Below are 16,193 nucleotides of genomic sequence, written 5' to 3'. Positions count from 1 at the left end.
CTCTCTCTCTCTCTCTCCACCTTTCTCTCTCTATGTATTTTTTCTTACCTCCCTCTCTCTTAACCTCTAACTCCGTCTCTCTCTCCCTCCCTCTCTCATGTTCTCTCTCTCTTCCTTATTCTCTCTTACCTCCCTCTCTCTCTTTTCACCCCCAACTTTGTCACTATATCCCTCCTTATCTCTCCTTCTCTTCCCCCTTCCTTCTATCTCTCCTTCTTTGTCTCTTTATCTCATCCCAAAACATACACACTCTCTCTCCATCTCTCCCTTGTCACTCCCTCTCTCTGTTATGAAACCAGCTCCGAAAAGATAGAAAAGATAGATCAACGACTTAGAAATCAGCCTCTTTGAGGGGGAAACATCCTTTACATTACACAAATGAACAATTATTCGATGATACAAATGAAAAAACCTTCTTTCTATATATAGGAGTCTAAGGGATCACAATATAATTAAAGCCAACATAACAATAATAATATAAGGGCACAAAAATAACAATTATGGGCTTCTATGGGGCACAATAATAGCATTATGGGGACAATAGGGGCACAACAATAACAATAAGGGTTACAATGACAATAGTAATGGGGGAATCACTAGTATTATAGGGACCTAACGTGCCCCTCTCCTTCAAAAAAGTGTTGTCCTCAACGCTTGAGTAGTTTTGGATGCTTCTGTATAAAATTCTCATCCTCCCGTGTGGAATCCTGTGTGGAATCTTTAGCGGGTAAGTTCTTCCACTTTATGAGATACTCTGAAATTGATCGATTTCGTAGTTGTCAAGTTCTTGTTTCTATGATTGATTCAAGTTCCAATATGACTTTTCCTTCCTCATCAAATTCTGGAAATATTGTTTGAACCGGGAGCTTGTCACATATAATCTTCTTTAAGCATGAAACATGGAAAACTAGGTGCACTCGGAAAGCTGTAGGAAACTCAAATTTGTATGCCATAGTACCTACATGGTAAATTTTAGGGGCGAATTTTAGTCCAAGGGCGAAATTTAAGGGGTTTTTCCTTTTATAGGGGCAATTTTTTTATAAAACACCCATTTCATATATTTAGCCCAACTTTTGTTTAAAAAATAATTTTTTTTTTCATTTTAGCCCAAAAAATAAGGGAGGATAAACTATGAAAAGACTCATTTGACCTTATTCGCCCCATTTTTTGGTTTGGGAGGTGGTTTGGGAGGTTGTATTTGGTCCCAATCGCCCTAATTTCTTCTGTGAATGGCTCCATGTTTTCAAATCTGGTTTTCATCGATGGCAAGGGTGTAAATAAATAAAAATATAAATAAAGTGGAGGTATGGTAAATAAATAAAACCTCTTTTTATACTTACTCCAAAGTTATGGTAAATAAATAAAAATATAAATAAACTAGAGGTATGGTAAATACATATAAATATAAATAAACTAGAGGTATGGTAAATAAATAAAACCTCTTTTTATATTTAGTCCATAACCCTCTTTCTATTTAAGAAGGCTCATAAAAGAGGTTTTATTTAAGTGAATCCTATGGGCCAAATACCATATTTATAAAAGAGGTATGGTAAATTAATAAAAGCATAAATAAATGAGAGATATGGTAAATAAATAAAACAATTTTTTATGTTTACTCCATAAGTCACCTTATATTTATGAACACTCAAAAAATGTGTTATATTTAGGCGAAGTCGATGGGCCAAATACTATGGGCCAAATACCATGGGCCAAATTATTATTAATACCATGCAAAAAAATATTATTAACCCTAATATTAGTATTAATAAAAATAAAGATGTCACATGGTATTGACCCATGGTATTCACATGGAATGCAGCCTATTTAAAGGGGGAATTAAACTAGCATAGATCCATCTTTACTCTAGATCTACTAAGCGTCGAGAGGGATCAAATATCATGCTATGCAAACTAGCATAGAGTGAAAAAATATTTGATCCCTCTCAGGGCTTGGTAGATCAAGAGTAAAAATAGATATTGTAATTTAATGTCACTTAAACATTTTAACTCAGTTAAAATAAAAAAAATATTAATTTTATTAATTTTTATAAATTACTAATAGTAGTTTTTAAGCTTCAGGTTTATGATAACCCATGGTATTGACCCATGGTAATACCATGGTATTCATGTGAGCATAGACTATCTAAAGGGGAAATTCTATCAGCTTAGATCCATCTTAATTCTGGGTCTACCAAGTGCTAAGAGGGATAAATAATTTCATCCCTCTAAGAGTTTGGTAGATGTCGAGTTAAGATGGATATAGGTTGGTTTTTATGATAATGAAGATATTAAATAGACTTAGGAAATTATATTGTAAAACACATCTTAAGGTGAATGGTTAAAGCTACATTTAGTCACTTCAAAAAATCTCGTAAAAAATACCAATATCTCCATTAACATTGGTTTTTCTGATTTAACAAAAAAAAAAATCAAAACAGTGAAATCTTATCACTCTTTTCGCATCACCCTCCCAGAAGAGAGATAGTAGTTGCCTAGATTTCCCACCATTTTTCAAACGTTCTCAATATGATATCTTCATGAAAAAGTGCCTCGCTGCCCAGATTTCCCACCATTTTCCAAACATTCTCAATATGATATCTTCATGAAAAAGTACCTCGCTGCCCAGATATCCCATCATTTTTCAAACATTCTCAATATGATATCTTCATGAAAAGGTTAAGTTACTGATGTTGGATTAGTTGTTTGAAAAATATGTTGGTTTCTACAACCTTTCATCTTCTCTGTTATTCTTAGTTTGTTGTAATGATCTGTAGGGATTGGGCCACTGCACCATATTGTCCTAAAAGGTGGAGATTGTGTACCAAAAAGGAAACTAATCCACATGTTACAACGCTATTAAAAAATGCAAGATGTATGAAGGTAGTGAATTATGCTAATAAGAAATTCAGATTGGGAGAGACGTAATTAAATTTTATTATTTAATTGAAGATTTCCAATTAAAATAATAATCATAAATCTACATTTATATATTTATATATTAATTAGAAGGCTTCTGAAAACGGTCACTTCTTTCCATTAAATCCCCTTCAGGGCTTTTGGATACCTACTACATTCTTATATTATATAGTTGGGGCTTGCTACTTGTTGGTGTGTTGGGGTAAACAAACTTGATGTGCTTTTTTTTTTTTTATCTCACAGTTGGAGCCTATGGAATAAGAAAGAAATTTGATTTGCATTTTCTCATCTTGATAGGTAAATGTTTGTAGATGAAGATTCCATCTTAGCAACTCTGTCACAAGGAAATTTTGTATATTTTGTTGTTTCTCAATACAAAATCAAGCAATTTTTTTTTTAAACTCAACATTTGTTGCATTTAGGAGCAAAGAGTTGTCTCCATGTCTTCTTCATGCAATAAAGTTTTATGGTCCAACGATCCTGCCATATGACTGTTGATAGCTAGCTTGTCGTACAAGGCTATCTTTAATGATGAAGCAGTAGTAGTAGCTTGGTGGTGGGGAATATTTGAAAAGTTAAATCTTCAATGAAATCCATGATTTTTATGTGGTTGGCCCTAACGAATAATGTTTTGACGTGAGAGGTTCTAAAAAATAGGGCAAGGTAGGGTCCTGGAATTTGTACTCTATGCAAATGTGAAGGGGAAACAATAGACCATGTACTGGTGTTCATTTGTATTTTTCTCAGGAGGTATGGGGTGTTATTCTCCCCTTATTTGAGGATAGGGTACTTGGCAGGAGGCTTCCTTGTTGGACTGTTTGATGATAGAGCACTCAAATAACATAGATCATTGCCCCTGATTGCCTCTAGAGCCATTTGGACAGGAAAGAAGGAATAACAATTTTGTAGACAAGGAGATCCCTCCTTTTCAGGTACATCATCAAATAAAATACCTATATGAAGGCATAAAAATGACTCCAAAGGTTAAAGTTCCAAGGTGGGTTGCAATCTGGAGGTTGATAAAACTTATCCATGGCCTTTCTTTGTTGGTGCTTGCCAAGGTGATATTCTTGTTATATATATTATCTGCGAATATGTGTGATATTCTTGTTCTATATATTATTTGCGATTTAAACCCAAGTCAGCTGCTCCTGCATGTGTGATATTCTTGTTCTGTATATTATCTGCGATTCAAACCCAAGTCAGTAAGGAAAATTCAAATTGGTGCTGCTTTTGGTTTCTTCCTGTCTACCTCTACTAGAGAATTATCCACAATACATCAAGTTCTGGATTCACATGTCTCCCAATATTTGATTATTTTTCACATTTTGAAGTGGGCACAGAGGATAGCTCTTGTTTCAGGTGCAAACATATTCATTGCAAGTCATAATGGGTAGTGGAGTAGTAGGGATGGGCTTGTTGGGTCAATATAATTTGAACCCAACTGCAAATTTGATGCCCAAAACTTCACAACTAGTTTTGGGGGTTCCGTGGCAACAGAAAAATAGAAAATTAGGAGGTTTGAAATTTTGAGGCCGTGCCCATCATATAAACCTTTTTGTATCACAACAAGCTTGACAATGGGAAATCCTTTGGCATTCATGCTGGCGCAACCCTGCAACTTCCTAGGTGTGCATGTTCTTCACAATTCACGCTATGATTTATTTATTTATGTATTTGTTTTTGGATGAAATTGCTACATGTATAGATAGCCTATGTGACATCCTTGATAATCTTGCCATTTGAAGACCAAGTAAAGAAAGCACAAGTCATAGTTGAATATAGTTTAACTTGGAGATGTTTAGAAGATTCATTTGTGAATTGAGTTGCTGCAAATAAGCTCCTTATCTTCATTTAATGATACATGTCAAATACCTCAGTTTTATTTATAGTTTTGTTGAGTTAATGGTTAGTGGATGGCTTGATAAAGACTTTGTTCTTGATCTAGATTCCCCTTGGATGCCAACAAACAGAAATTGTAGACCTCAATAATACAATTAATGCTCCTGTCAAACTGTGCCTCAGTTACCGAGGGTACTAAATTTATTGTGATTTCTTTATCTAGTTTGTAAATTATTCTGTGCAGAGGGAAAATAGAGCTTTTTAGATCCTCATTTGAGTGAGCTCGATCCTGAAATGAATGTGATAATTGAGAAAGAAAAGCAGTCGCAATTCAGTGGCTTAGAACTTATTTCTTCTAAAAATTTTACATCCTGGGAGGTTATAGATGTTGGATCATGTCTAACAAACAAGTATTCAGAAGGACTCCTTGGTAAGAGGTAAGTGCTTGAAGATATAACTTGGAATGTGAAGAATGGCACCATCATGATTGTGATTGTGTCTGAGCTACTTGGCAATTTCTTCTTGCCACTTGGTATTTTTTTCTTGTTAAACTCATTTTCTCTTAGCTTTTGGACCTGTACTTTTTAGTTTGAATGTTTGACATGTGTGTAATGGTTTCTGGGTTCAGCGTTATAGTGTAGAGACCTACATTTGTTGCATGAGTATCTATTATCACAATGATGGATATAGTTGTTAGACACTTTTCTATATTTATTCATTACTATGTGGGGTTGGGATTTATGCCATGCATATAATATGCTGGCAATGAATTCATTGACCAAAGTGAGAGGCTTTGCTAGCAGAGGGCCCTAGAAGCATTCCATCTTGACAATAGTACATGGGGTGTTAATTTTCAACCATTATCTCGATCCCCAGCTAATTTTGTTGTTTATACAACTCTCCTCCAACCACATCATTGCATTATGGTGTGTATGGTTCTGAACTACGAACCTCCTTTGATAAGATTATCATTCCTATTTGGGCATGTAACATGTGAAAATTTTCTTTGCAACATTTAGGGTTTGGACTTACCACATGGAGGGCATCTGTCTCATGGATTCATGATAGAAAAAAAGCGAGTATCTGCTACATCAATTTACTTTGAATCAATTCCATATCGTCTAGATGAGTCCACATGTGAGCTCACATTTCCAGTCTAATAATAATTAGGAGGGAAACAGTTCCATCATTGACAAATATTGAACCAATATTTTGGGGAAGTGTTCAAAGTGTTAATGGTCGGGTTTGTTTTCTTGGGTTATAGGATTCATTGACTATGAGATGCTTGAGAAGAATGCCACCCTTTTTAGGATCAAGCTTATCATTGCTGGTGCTAGTGCATATCCCTGAGATATTGATTACCCTTGCATGAGGTAGGTATTGAAGCTGGGTATTTCTACAGATCTTATAATGGAAGTCATTTCAAAAATTTCTCTTTCCAACAATGTTTATTCTAGCATATTTTATTAATATGTTCTTATAGTATGTAATGTTGGATTTTTTATGATTTTTAGTACTAAAAAGTTTGTGGTTTGGGAAGATTTCCAATACAGTTGGGGCATACTTAATGATGGACATGGCACACATAAATGGTCTCATCGTTTCTTCTATAATGGCCAGTCCATTTTATTTTTGTGATGTAATAACAACTACAACGCACAAGGTGAGTTGATGTTATTGTTTTTCTCTACAGTTCACCCTTTCGATTAAAAATAATATTAGATGGATCTTTTCTTGGATCTATCTTAATGCTATATATATGTGTCATTCCCCACTTGTAGAAGAAAAATAATCCCATTAATTTTCAAGAAACGACAAAGAACTAAAACAAATATGCCATTCCCATCATAGGAGTGATTATAAAGTTAAGAGGTGTATATTTTCCTTTTGATTCTCTTACATGTTCTTTGATTCAGTTTCCTATTTTCATTTTTTTATATTCTTTTTGTTTCTTATCACTACTAGATCAAAGCTTCGATGAAACTCATTATGTTCCTTAAATTGTTAATCAATTGTTTCACTTTTTTCCTTTCATTTTTATCTTTCTGATATTTTTCATTCTGAAATATTTTTGGATTGGAGGGTTGTGATTTTTAGTCTTTACAAGGTCCTTGGGGAGGCATGATATTCTCCAGGAAGGAACCAGTATTGGGGGTTGACCTAGAGACAACCATCAAAAATGTATTTTTTCTAGGGTTACAGGTCAATCTGAGTTCTCCTTCCTTTCCTCCATCATCCATATTGTTCTCCTGCTCACTAATATCATAATATTGGATATATCGATTTTTTGTATCATTTCATTTCTAAAAGATACATGAAATAATTTGTGGCTTTATAGGGAGGACCACATAACCATACCATAGGAGGGTTGGTTGTTTGTTTAAAACAAGATGTAACTGCAGAGTTCAAGGCTTATCAAGTACAGGTGTAGCACTCTCACATGTCTAAGCTTCTGTAAAATTCACTCATGTGAATTATTTTTTGAATGGATTTTGTTTCTTATCACAGGTAAAATAGTTTTAGTAAGTTTTAGCAAATTTATGAGCCCTTGCAAAGAGCCTACTGGATTTGGGTTACAATTTGGCGTCTGGTGGTAGTGAAAATCACCTAGTTCTAGTTGATTTGAGGCCCTTGGTAAGGATCCTCTATTCATATGATGGAGTACACAACCTACTTGTATATTGATTTCTATTGGATTTAGTTGGTTGAATGTAACATGGTATATATTAATGGGCTTGGACAAGGCATTGATGGTGCAAGAGTAGAGGACGTTTTGGATGTTGCTTCTATCACACTAAACAAGAATTTTGTACCAGTTTACATGAATTTTTTCTTTGTATATTTAGATGTAAGGGATTCATTGATTTTCCTTTCTCCATGGGATGATATAGCTTACTTTAATACCTTAAATTTTCAAGTGATAAAAGTGTTATGGTTCCTGGTGGTATACACATAGGGACTCATGCATCAACCACCCATAGGCTTCTTGAGGATGAATTTATTAAGGTTGGAGATTTTATACACGAGGGGGTTTAGATAGCCATTAAGGCTAAGGGCTCTGTGAAAAGTACAAAATTAAAAGATTTTATAGAATTTATTAAGTCAAACAATTTCCAACAACAAAATAGAATTGTTGATCTCAAAAAGCGAGTTGAATCATTTGCTAGCCAATTTCCATTGTCAGGTGTTGGCACTAAAAAACTTAGTTAGATATATGATGTGCTCACAAGATCAGAAGTGTCCTTTATTAAATTTTAGGTTGGGCTTCACTGACGATAACCAGGTTGGTAAGATTTGGTTCTAGGTGTATATTATAGTGATGAATAATGTTTTAAGCTGAATTTTGTTTGAATTTATGTGCTTTCCCAGCATTGCCATTAACATATTCTATTCCGATGTGTTGGATGTTGAGTTTGCCATTTTATTTATTGGAAATTATGTACAACTCTCTTTTTTTTCATCGCAAGAATTTTGGGTTGAAAAATATTGATAACTTGCATGGAAGCTATTATAGCACTTATTTATGTGGTGTGACTATGGATATTTTATAAAGCCTGGAAATCAATATTCCATACTTCTCAAGGGTCTAGGTATTGGGCCAATTACACAGTTTCATAAAGTGTGTTCTCTAAGATACTTCTACACATGCACAGATTCCATGTATACATGACACATTTGCAATCAATTGGGCTTATAATATTTTATTGTTACGTTCATCATCTCACATAGGTTGGCAAGCATTGGTCCCATTTGTAGATTATAATAATGAACCATGTTGAGATCTGTACTTTTTCTTGTATTTATGTGCTTTCCCAGTATAAGCATACAAATTATGTTTTGGTCTGATGGATGTTGAGTTTTCTATTTTATTTATTGGCAAAAAAAGTCTACATAATTTATATGGTACACCCTTTCAATCCTTTATTTTCCTGAGGAGTTATCTAGACTCTCTTTTATTGGTTAAGACTAAGTAATAGGAATATTTGACATAAATACTTGGGTAGGAATAAATAGAAATAAAGTGCTATTGTTACATTTATTGTACACGCCCTTTACAGAATGAATTTACCACTCTATTGATGGTTTATAGATAGAATTGACGTAGCTTGAGTAGGTATTTACACAGGGTTTGATTACTGAATTTACCACTTTACACACCCTATCTGTGTTTCATTTAATTGGTTGACTACTCTTACTATTTTGAATTATATTAGTATTAGTCAATATATTATATCGATTGGGACTTACACTATTAGGAAGCTACATCCTGAGTTTATTGGGTCTATAGAATCAAGCTCTCATTTAGTCCATAGGACAGAGGAACACAAAGTATATAGAGACAAATTTGAGAGCCAAAAACACAAAAAAAATAAGTGGAGTATTTGATCCAATTACTATTGGATTCACTTATTCCAAACAAGTGTATATATAATTTGTAATGGAGTTTTCTGGGGTGAAGAAAAAAGTGTAAGGATTGTTGGATTAACGCTGTGAGACGTGATGTGATGTGCCTGAGGACTGTAAAATATACCATGATTGGGTGGTATCTATTTTTTCAAAATTGCATAGGACTTGTAACTGGTCCCATACATAATAAGTAGCCCCTTGTGGAGGCATGTCAGTCCACGAGAGGTGAACATGTCACTTGGGGGAGTTGAACCCCAGTGGGAGTGATAACAACACCCCTCTCTCACTGACCAGGTAAGACCCTGTTGAAAACATTGTTTAGATTTTGATTTAATAGTCTTATGGCCTTAATTATCTTAATAGGAGAGGGTATTATTCAATGGAATCATAGTATCTAAATGATGAACATGGGTTAAGTTTGTTTCAAATATTTCACTCTTGAATGCTCAAATTTTTGTGTGACCACCAAATGCAAGGCCTTTCAACCAACTAGATGTTCAAAGTAGCACAAATTATAGTGAGTGCAGTCTCACATTGCTAGAGATTGTTTTCAGTTGGAAGTGCTAAAAAGAATAATGGGAGTTTGCCAAACTGGGATTGTGAAACATATGAGTAACTGCTTCTATACCTTGGTGAACTTTCATTTGCATATACATATATTCCAACTAATCTCTCCTTGAATTAGCAGGATGTAAAAGCTTTTGTGAATGGTGGGCATGATGTATTGGGATGTTTCCATTAACTCAGGTTCTGAACATCGTGATTGAGTGTCAGGTTACAGGTAAAATATTGGCATGTTTTGAATTAGTAATAATTTCTTTCTCAATGCAAAATTTTCATCTCCATATACATCCTAGCTGGGCTCTCTCGAAAATGGCAGAATATAAAACTTTTTTTGTTGTGTCATGGGTGGCATAAAGTAATATGATTTAATTAGCTTAGGTTTTCATTAGATCAGGTGTCGAAGATCAAGTTTAAAAGTTGTCTACAACCGTGGTGGTTTATCAAATAGTAATGGTGTTTTAATGAGAAACCTTCATCTGCATGTACATTCCAACTCGACTCTTTTAGAAATGGTAGAATGTACTTTTGTGTTTTGAGTATTATTGGTCGAATAAGGTAACATTATTTAGGAAACTCAATTATTGCATAGCAGCCATGATTTTCCTATGTCTAGTCATCATCTCAAATTCTTGTGCTTGTTTTTTTGGTGCAGACTGCAAAATTGAGAGTTTTTTGCTTTTGATCAACTACTCTTATTTTTCAATGGGAATTTATGTCTGATAATGTGGTGATTGTGCATGATTTGTTTCAATTCCTACACAGATGTTGTGATATGTCATTCATCAAAAGATAACATTTTTCAATCTGGATTATTTTTCATTACTCCGCTACCAAAACACAGAAGTCCCTGTTGGGTTATGCATGTATTTGACTCTCGGGATTTTATGTTGGCAGTTCCTCTGTTGTTCGTTGTAATACATTTGAAATTAAACATGAAGTGTTGTTTGTGGTGTAATAATACATTTGAAATTAAACATGAGGTGTTGTTTGCGGGGTAATACATTATTCTTAAGAAGAACCTCTTGTTGATCAATGCTTTGAATCTTTTTGTATTTGATGTCATGATCCCCAGCAGTTCCTGATGTAATGGAGATCATTATCACAAGAATTAGAGCATGCTTAATGTATTGTCCTAATACAGTGACCTAATTATGTTTTTTTATTGTTTCAACTCCATTTATATTATTGTCAAGTTCTCATTGGTTCTATTCAATTGTAATCAATGCCTCATGAGTTTGTGATTCTGGAGCAAGTGATAAACTAGCGGAGGGAAGCCAGTAGTGGAATGGGGACCAATAGTGGAGATAGAACATGACCTTTGAAGCTATAACAAATCAGAACACATCACACCGATAACACATTATAAAAGTGGTATTAAAATAATGAAGAATGCTCACAAGTTTAAAAATAGTCCATAAACTCACTAGGCACACAATTGTCTAGAAAGTGACTGTTAGTTCACTACCATGCAAAACATCATGTCCAAACACATCTTTAAATGCTCTAGTGTAAAGACACTTCAAATACTTATACATTAAGAACCATCAAATGTGTATTCCAACAAGGTTTAGTTTTGATGTACAAATTACCTATCACATCTGACAGAGAGGTTGATTGTTGGAGAATGTCTACAGTAAATGATGTTCCAATATGTATAACCTCAAGTCCATATAGAGCCCAATGCTTCTTTCCCCTTGTGCATTTGATCAGACATGAATAGGTAATGCTTATCATTCAATGCTTTCCATGACCCACCCCTAAGTTTGCAATCTATAATGCAAAGGAGTAACTTATTCAACTATGTTCAAAATGACCATTAATCAAATCAATCTGCCAGGGCCATTAAACATTTTAGAAGCACCAGCATTGGCTAGGAGAAACTAAGAGCCCCTAGATCATAATCAAATCAATCCTAGACACATATATCATCATTCTGCATATGCAATCCATGTCGATGACCATTCACCACTCAACTTTCCAATGGAATGTTATACATTTAATCTATAATTCATGGAAGCACCATTGCGACAACTCAATTTACAATACTGCTCTCTAGATCACTGTCAGAATTTCATACAATGTATCTTTATTCTTGGGACTCATCAATCAAGATTTCCAATGGAGAATTATAAATCTAAACCATCATTAATGGAAGCACCATTTCTTCAACTCAGTTTACAATACTGCTCTATAGGTCATTGCAAACATTTCTCTCACCACGAATCTTTAGTTAGGGATCAACATTATTTCACAAACTCTCTCCTTTTAAAGTTTTGTTTCTTGTCACCTATGTTTACCTTAAAGTTTTTCGTTTCCTTGTTTCTATGCACTACATCAACCTCTATTATTCTACAATATTTGTTTGTTTTATTTTTTTCTATCATGCACAAGGAAATAGTGTTGCTCTTGTGAGGGTAAGAATGCAAGTGACAAGGGTTGATCATCTATAAAAATCTTCCTCAAATGAGGAGTTAAATCTGGTAGGTTTTGAAGAGCATAATGATATAAAAGTTGAAGAGCATATGATGTAGATGTTGAAGGTGGTGCTTCTGCATGAATTATAGTGCAAGGTGCAAGTTTAAACAAGAATATTAGTGTTAATAGAGGCCGAACTAAAGAGGATATGCTGAAGGAAATTGATGATGTTGACTTCAATGGATGCTTAATAAGAGTTTTAGTGAGAAAATATGGAACTCACCAGCATCAATACATTATTGGCTAAATACCTCATGCAAGGAAGAAGAAGAAAGGGGTTATTACAGTGTTAATTGAGCATAAGGAGGAAATAGTTGATTGGTGTAAGAAGATACTTGAAATTGGCCATGACCTAGAGTTGATACAACTTAAGGCTAACATTGCTCCACTTTGAGTCCATTCAAAGATGGATTTTGGGGAAATCAGGGTGTGCAAGAGTTAAGAAAATATATCAAGAGTTGGCATTATGAACAATTGAAATCCTAAATAGAGACAAAGCTATGGATTTACACCCTACAATTCTGACCAAGTTCTATTACACTTTATCCAAGGCATACAAAGATCATTCATATAGTTTAAAATATATTATGCGATTGTGACAAGTTTCCTTTCCAAGTTGGAAGGAATTGTGGCATGTGGATAAATGCCAAGAGAATGAGTGAAAATGTGCCAAAGTGTTTCCTAACAACAACGTGGATAACTATATTTTGTTGTGCAATTACAATTGGTTTATCAATGTCTAGGCTATATTTGTTTTAGGGAAATAAAAATATGAAGAACCATGTCAAGAATTGTGAGCAAGGAATATCCGTGGTTGCACATCCTAATGCATGGATGACTAAATAATTGTTTATGATTTGGCTATACCATTTTGTCACTTTTTACCTGGAGGCATCTATCTTACAAACATATACTTGTTAATTTTTTATGGCCATCACAACAACATAGTTTTACAAACCACAAAGGCAAACACGATAGGCATACATAGTGTTGGCACTGCTTAGACATTACTCATAAGTTGCAACCCCTAGAAGTGTGTTTAGGTCTTTTAATAATTACTTAAGGTTTGAGAGAATAAATTGTATTGCAAAGAACCCATGGAGAGAGGTCAAAAGGTTTGAAACAGTTGAAATTGCTAGCATATCTATTGAAAGGACCTTGACACTGTTTAATATTAATGTGGAATGTAGGTGCAATGGAATTTGGCTAGTCAATTATGATGTTGTTACCAATGATGAGACTTGTAGCCAAGTTTTTGAAATACCTGGTAATAAAGATGCAAAAGTTGTTATAAATATGTTGAGCCTACCTCAAGGATGTTATCATCTATTAGGTGAAGATGATGAACATGGCAATGCTATTTAAGAATATGATGGAGCAATTCAAGAAAACATAGTAGTTGTTGATGACAAAAACCACATACAAATTTTACAAATGCTAATCAAAATGAAATTGTTGAAATGAATATGATTGAAGGTGGTCGAGTGATGGGAAGCATTAATGAGCAATTTGCATTGCCAAGCCAAGTGACCCTACATGAGTGGTTAGCAAAAGCCATGATGAATATGAATTGAAATGATCTTTACAGAGACTAATGAAGAAATCCTTAACATGCCTTCATTCGTGCTGGGTCATAAGGTGTTCAAGTGGTGGGGACCAAAGTTACATAAATCTTTTATTGTTGGTCTATTAAACTCCATCATTCAAGGTAGGAACCATTTTTTGGTTGGGTAAGATACAACTATTCAGGTAAGAGAAAGGAAGGTTGGTAAGTAAGGGGGGCCTATTTCATTTTCCTACTTGCATAAAGCCTGCTTGAAGGGGAGGGACTTTAACACAATGACTCAAAACAAAAGATTGCATCATAAGACCATAGGTAAGGTTCATGGGTATGGGATTCCATCGATTCAACACTTCATGACATGGTAGAATGACTTTCATAACTTATATATTTCTTGAAGAACGGAGTGTAATGACCAAATATCATATGGAAGGATGAACTACCTGAAGGTCGATGGCTTAAAAACTACCCAGAGAGCGAATGAAAGTGTTTATAAATTGCCCTTGCAAATATAACAACTTCTCCTTACAATGAGGCTGCAAATTTGTAGAAGAAAGAAAGTCCTTTGTCACAGTTAGGCTGGCATTTGAGAAATTGGTTTGATATGGAATCAACAAGGTAGTGATGGAAACACTCAAGGAAACAAAAGTTGGGAGAAAAGTAAAACAAAATTTGTACAAACATTAATCTCTCATAGCTTGACAAAAGTGGTAGAGAAAAGATTAATCTCTCCTACCTTGATAGAACTGGTGGTCAAGATCAACACATACAAGAACTTTGTTGTGGAATATTATCAAAACTAATAGAAGGATATGAAAGAGTGTACAATAAGAACGTTAACAAACAGGGCCACCGAAACTTGTAACATTGTTTGTAGGAAGAGAAAATTAAGTTTCCTTTTTTCCAAACATGTATGTTAGTATATTACAGTTTAATGAATATGTTTTCCTACTATCATATATGGTTTCATACTTTAACAAAACATTCGCCAAGACTTCACAATGTTTTATTATTCAGTGAAAGATTTGCCAAAATATTACAAGATTTTACAATTTAGTGAACGATTCGCCATGACTTTACAAGATAATATAATCTAGTGAGAGATTCGCCAAAAAAATCATATATACATATTATATTATTGATAAAATCGCCTCCCATTTTTCCTATGTATCATGGGGATTCGCCCATTTATTATACATATAAATTTAGGGTGGTTCTTAAAATTTTCCCTGAGTACCTATCTTTTGCAGCACCTTGTACGAACCATAATAACTTTGTGATAATTTATTGTCGTTCTTAGCTTTCTTGAGGGACATTTGTTTATATGGTTGTAGTCGTAGGAATACCCAATCACCTACATCAAAACTTCTTTCGCTGTGATGTTGATATGCCTATTGTTTCATTCTATTTTGAGCCAAAGTGAGGTTATCCTTTAAGAGTTGGAGAACTTGTTGTTGATGCTTGATGTGATCTTCCAGTGCTTGAACCTTAGAATTTTCGCTTAAATATGATGTGATGTGTTAGCGCTTGGAATTCACCTAGGCTGAGATAGACAAACTCTCAAGGCTACATCAAACCATTTCACCTCGTAGCTAGCCCTACGAGGTATGAGAAGGCTCTCTCGGGTCAGATTCGGTAGATCTTTCAATATGATAAGTTGACCAATTAGGAATAAAGATTTTAGGCTAGTAAATTGATAAGGGAGGTTGATTTAATGATTTTTGGGGTTTTGGGTGGCAATTGGAGGGAGTGCAATTCAGGGTGCGGGGATTGAGCACAGTTTTTGCAGGGGGATCTTTGGGGCAAGGTAGGAGTGGGCGCTGATGCCTTAATCTGAGATGGATGATCAAGGATGATAGAGGAGGAGCTAAAGAGGGCAAACAACCATTTTGAATCCTCTCTAGACAGTAGAAAACATAAATATTGAACAAACTAAAAAGCTGAGCATGTCAAAGCATGAATTCAAACTTTACCACTTCATCTGTCCAATTAGAAGCAAAAGAGAGATGTGGAATACATAAACAAACTTACAAGAACATGTAGAGAACACACCATCAACACATCAATCCACAAGAATCCACAATGATGTCTGCAAAACCCTGGCCTTCCTTTCCTTAAATTGCAGAAATAGATGTACAATACACAATAAAAACTTTCTCCCACAAGAGTCCAACCATGAAAATGAGAAGGAGAGAGCATAATATAGACCATCTAGACCATCTAACTCCTTTCCCCACCTCTAGGGGTCGAGCTCAGCTTCCTAGGGGCAGTTTGAACTAATTCTAAATCAAGCACTAGATAATAGGCAGTCCAACAACTTGCCTCTATTACTTAGCTAACTGATTCATGCATTAATTATTCACTTTTTACATCATGGAAGCTTCTAGAAGGGTAAAGAGAGATAAAATCTATCAAAGTGCCATGAAAAT

At 34.7% G+C, this 16,193-nt stretch overlaps 1 pseudogene; it reads left to right on the top strand.

Annotated features, from left to right (window-relative positions):
- LOC149179702 (serine hydroxymethyltransferase 3, chloroplastic-like) overlaps positions 1-7,967 on the top strand; it is a 53,386-nt pseudogene extending 45,419 nt beyond the window's left edge.
- Positions 7,968-16,193: the final 8,226 nt, after the last annotated feature.

Source organism: Pinus tabuliformis, chromosome 3_2, assembly GCF_031772625.1.
Source record: "Pinus tabuliformis cultivar Carrire ecotype Pingquan chromosome 3_2, CPIR1, whole genome shotgun sequence".
In the NCBI taxonomy this organism is placed as follows: Eukaryota; Viridiplantae; Streptophyta; class Pinopsida; order Pinales; family Pinaceae; genus Pinus; species Pinus tabuliformis.
The sequence above is the reverse complement of the archived record's forward strand: the minus strand, read 5'-3'. Positions and strand labels throughout refer to the sequence as shown.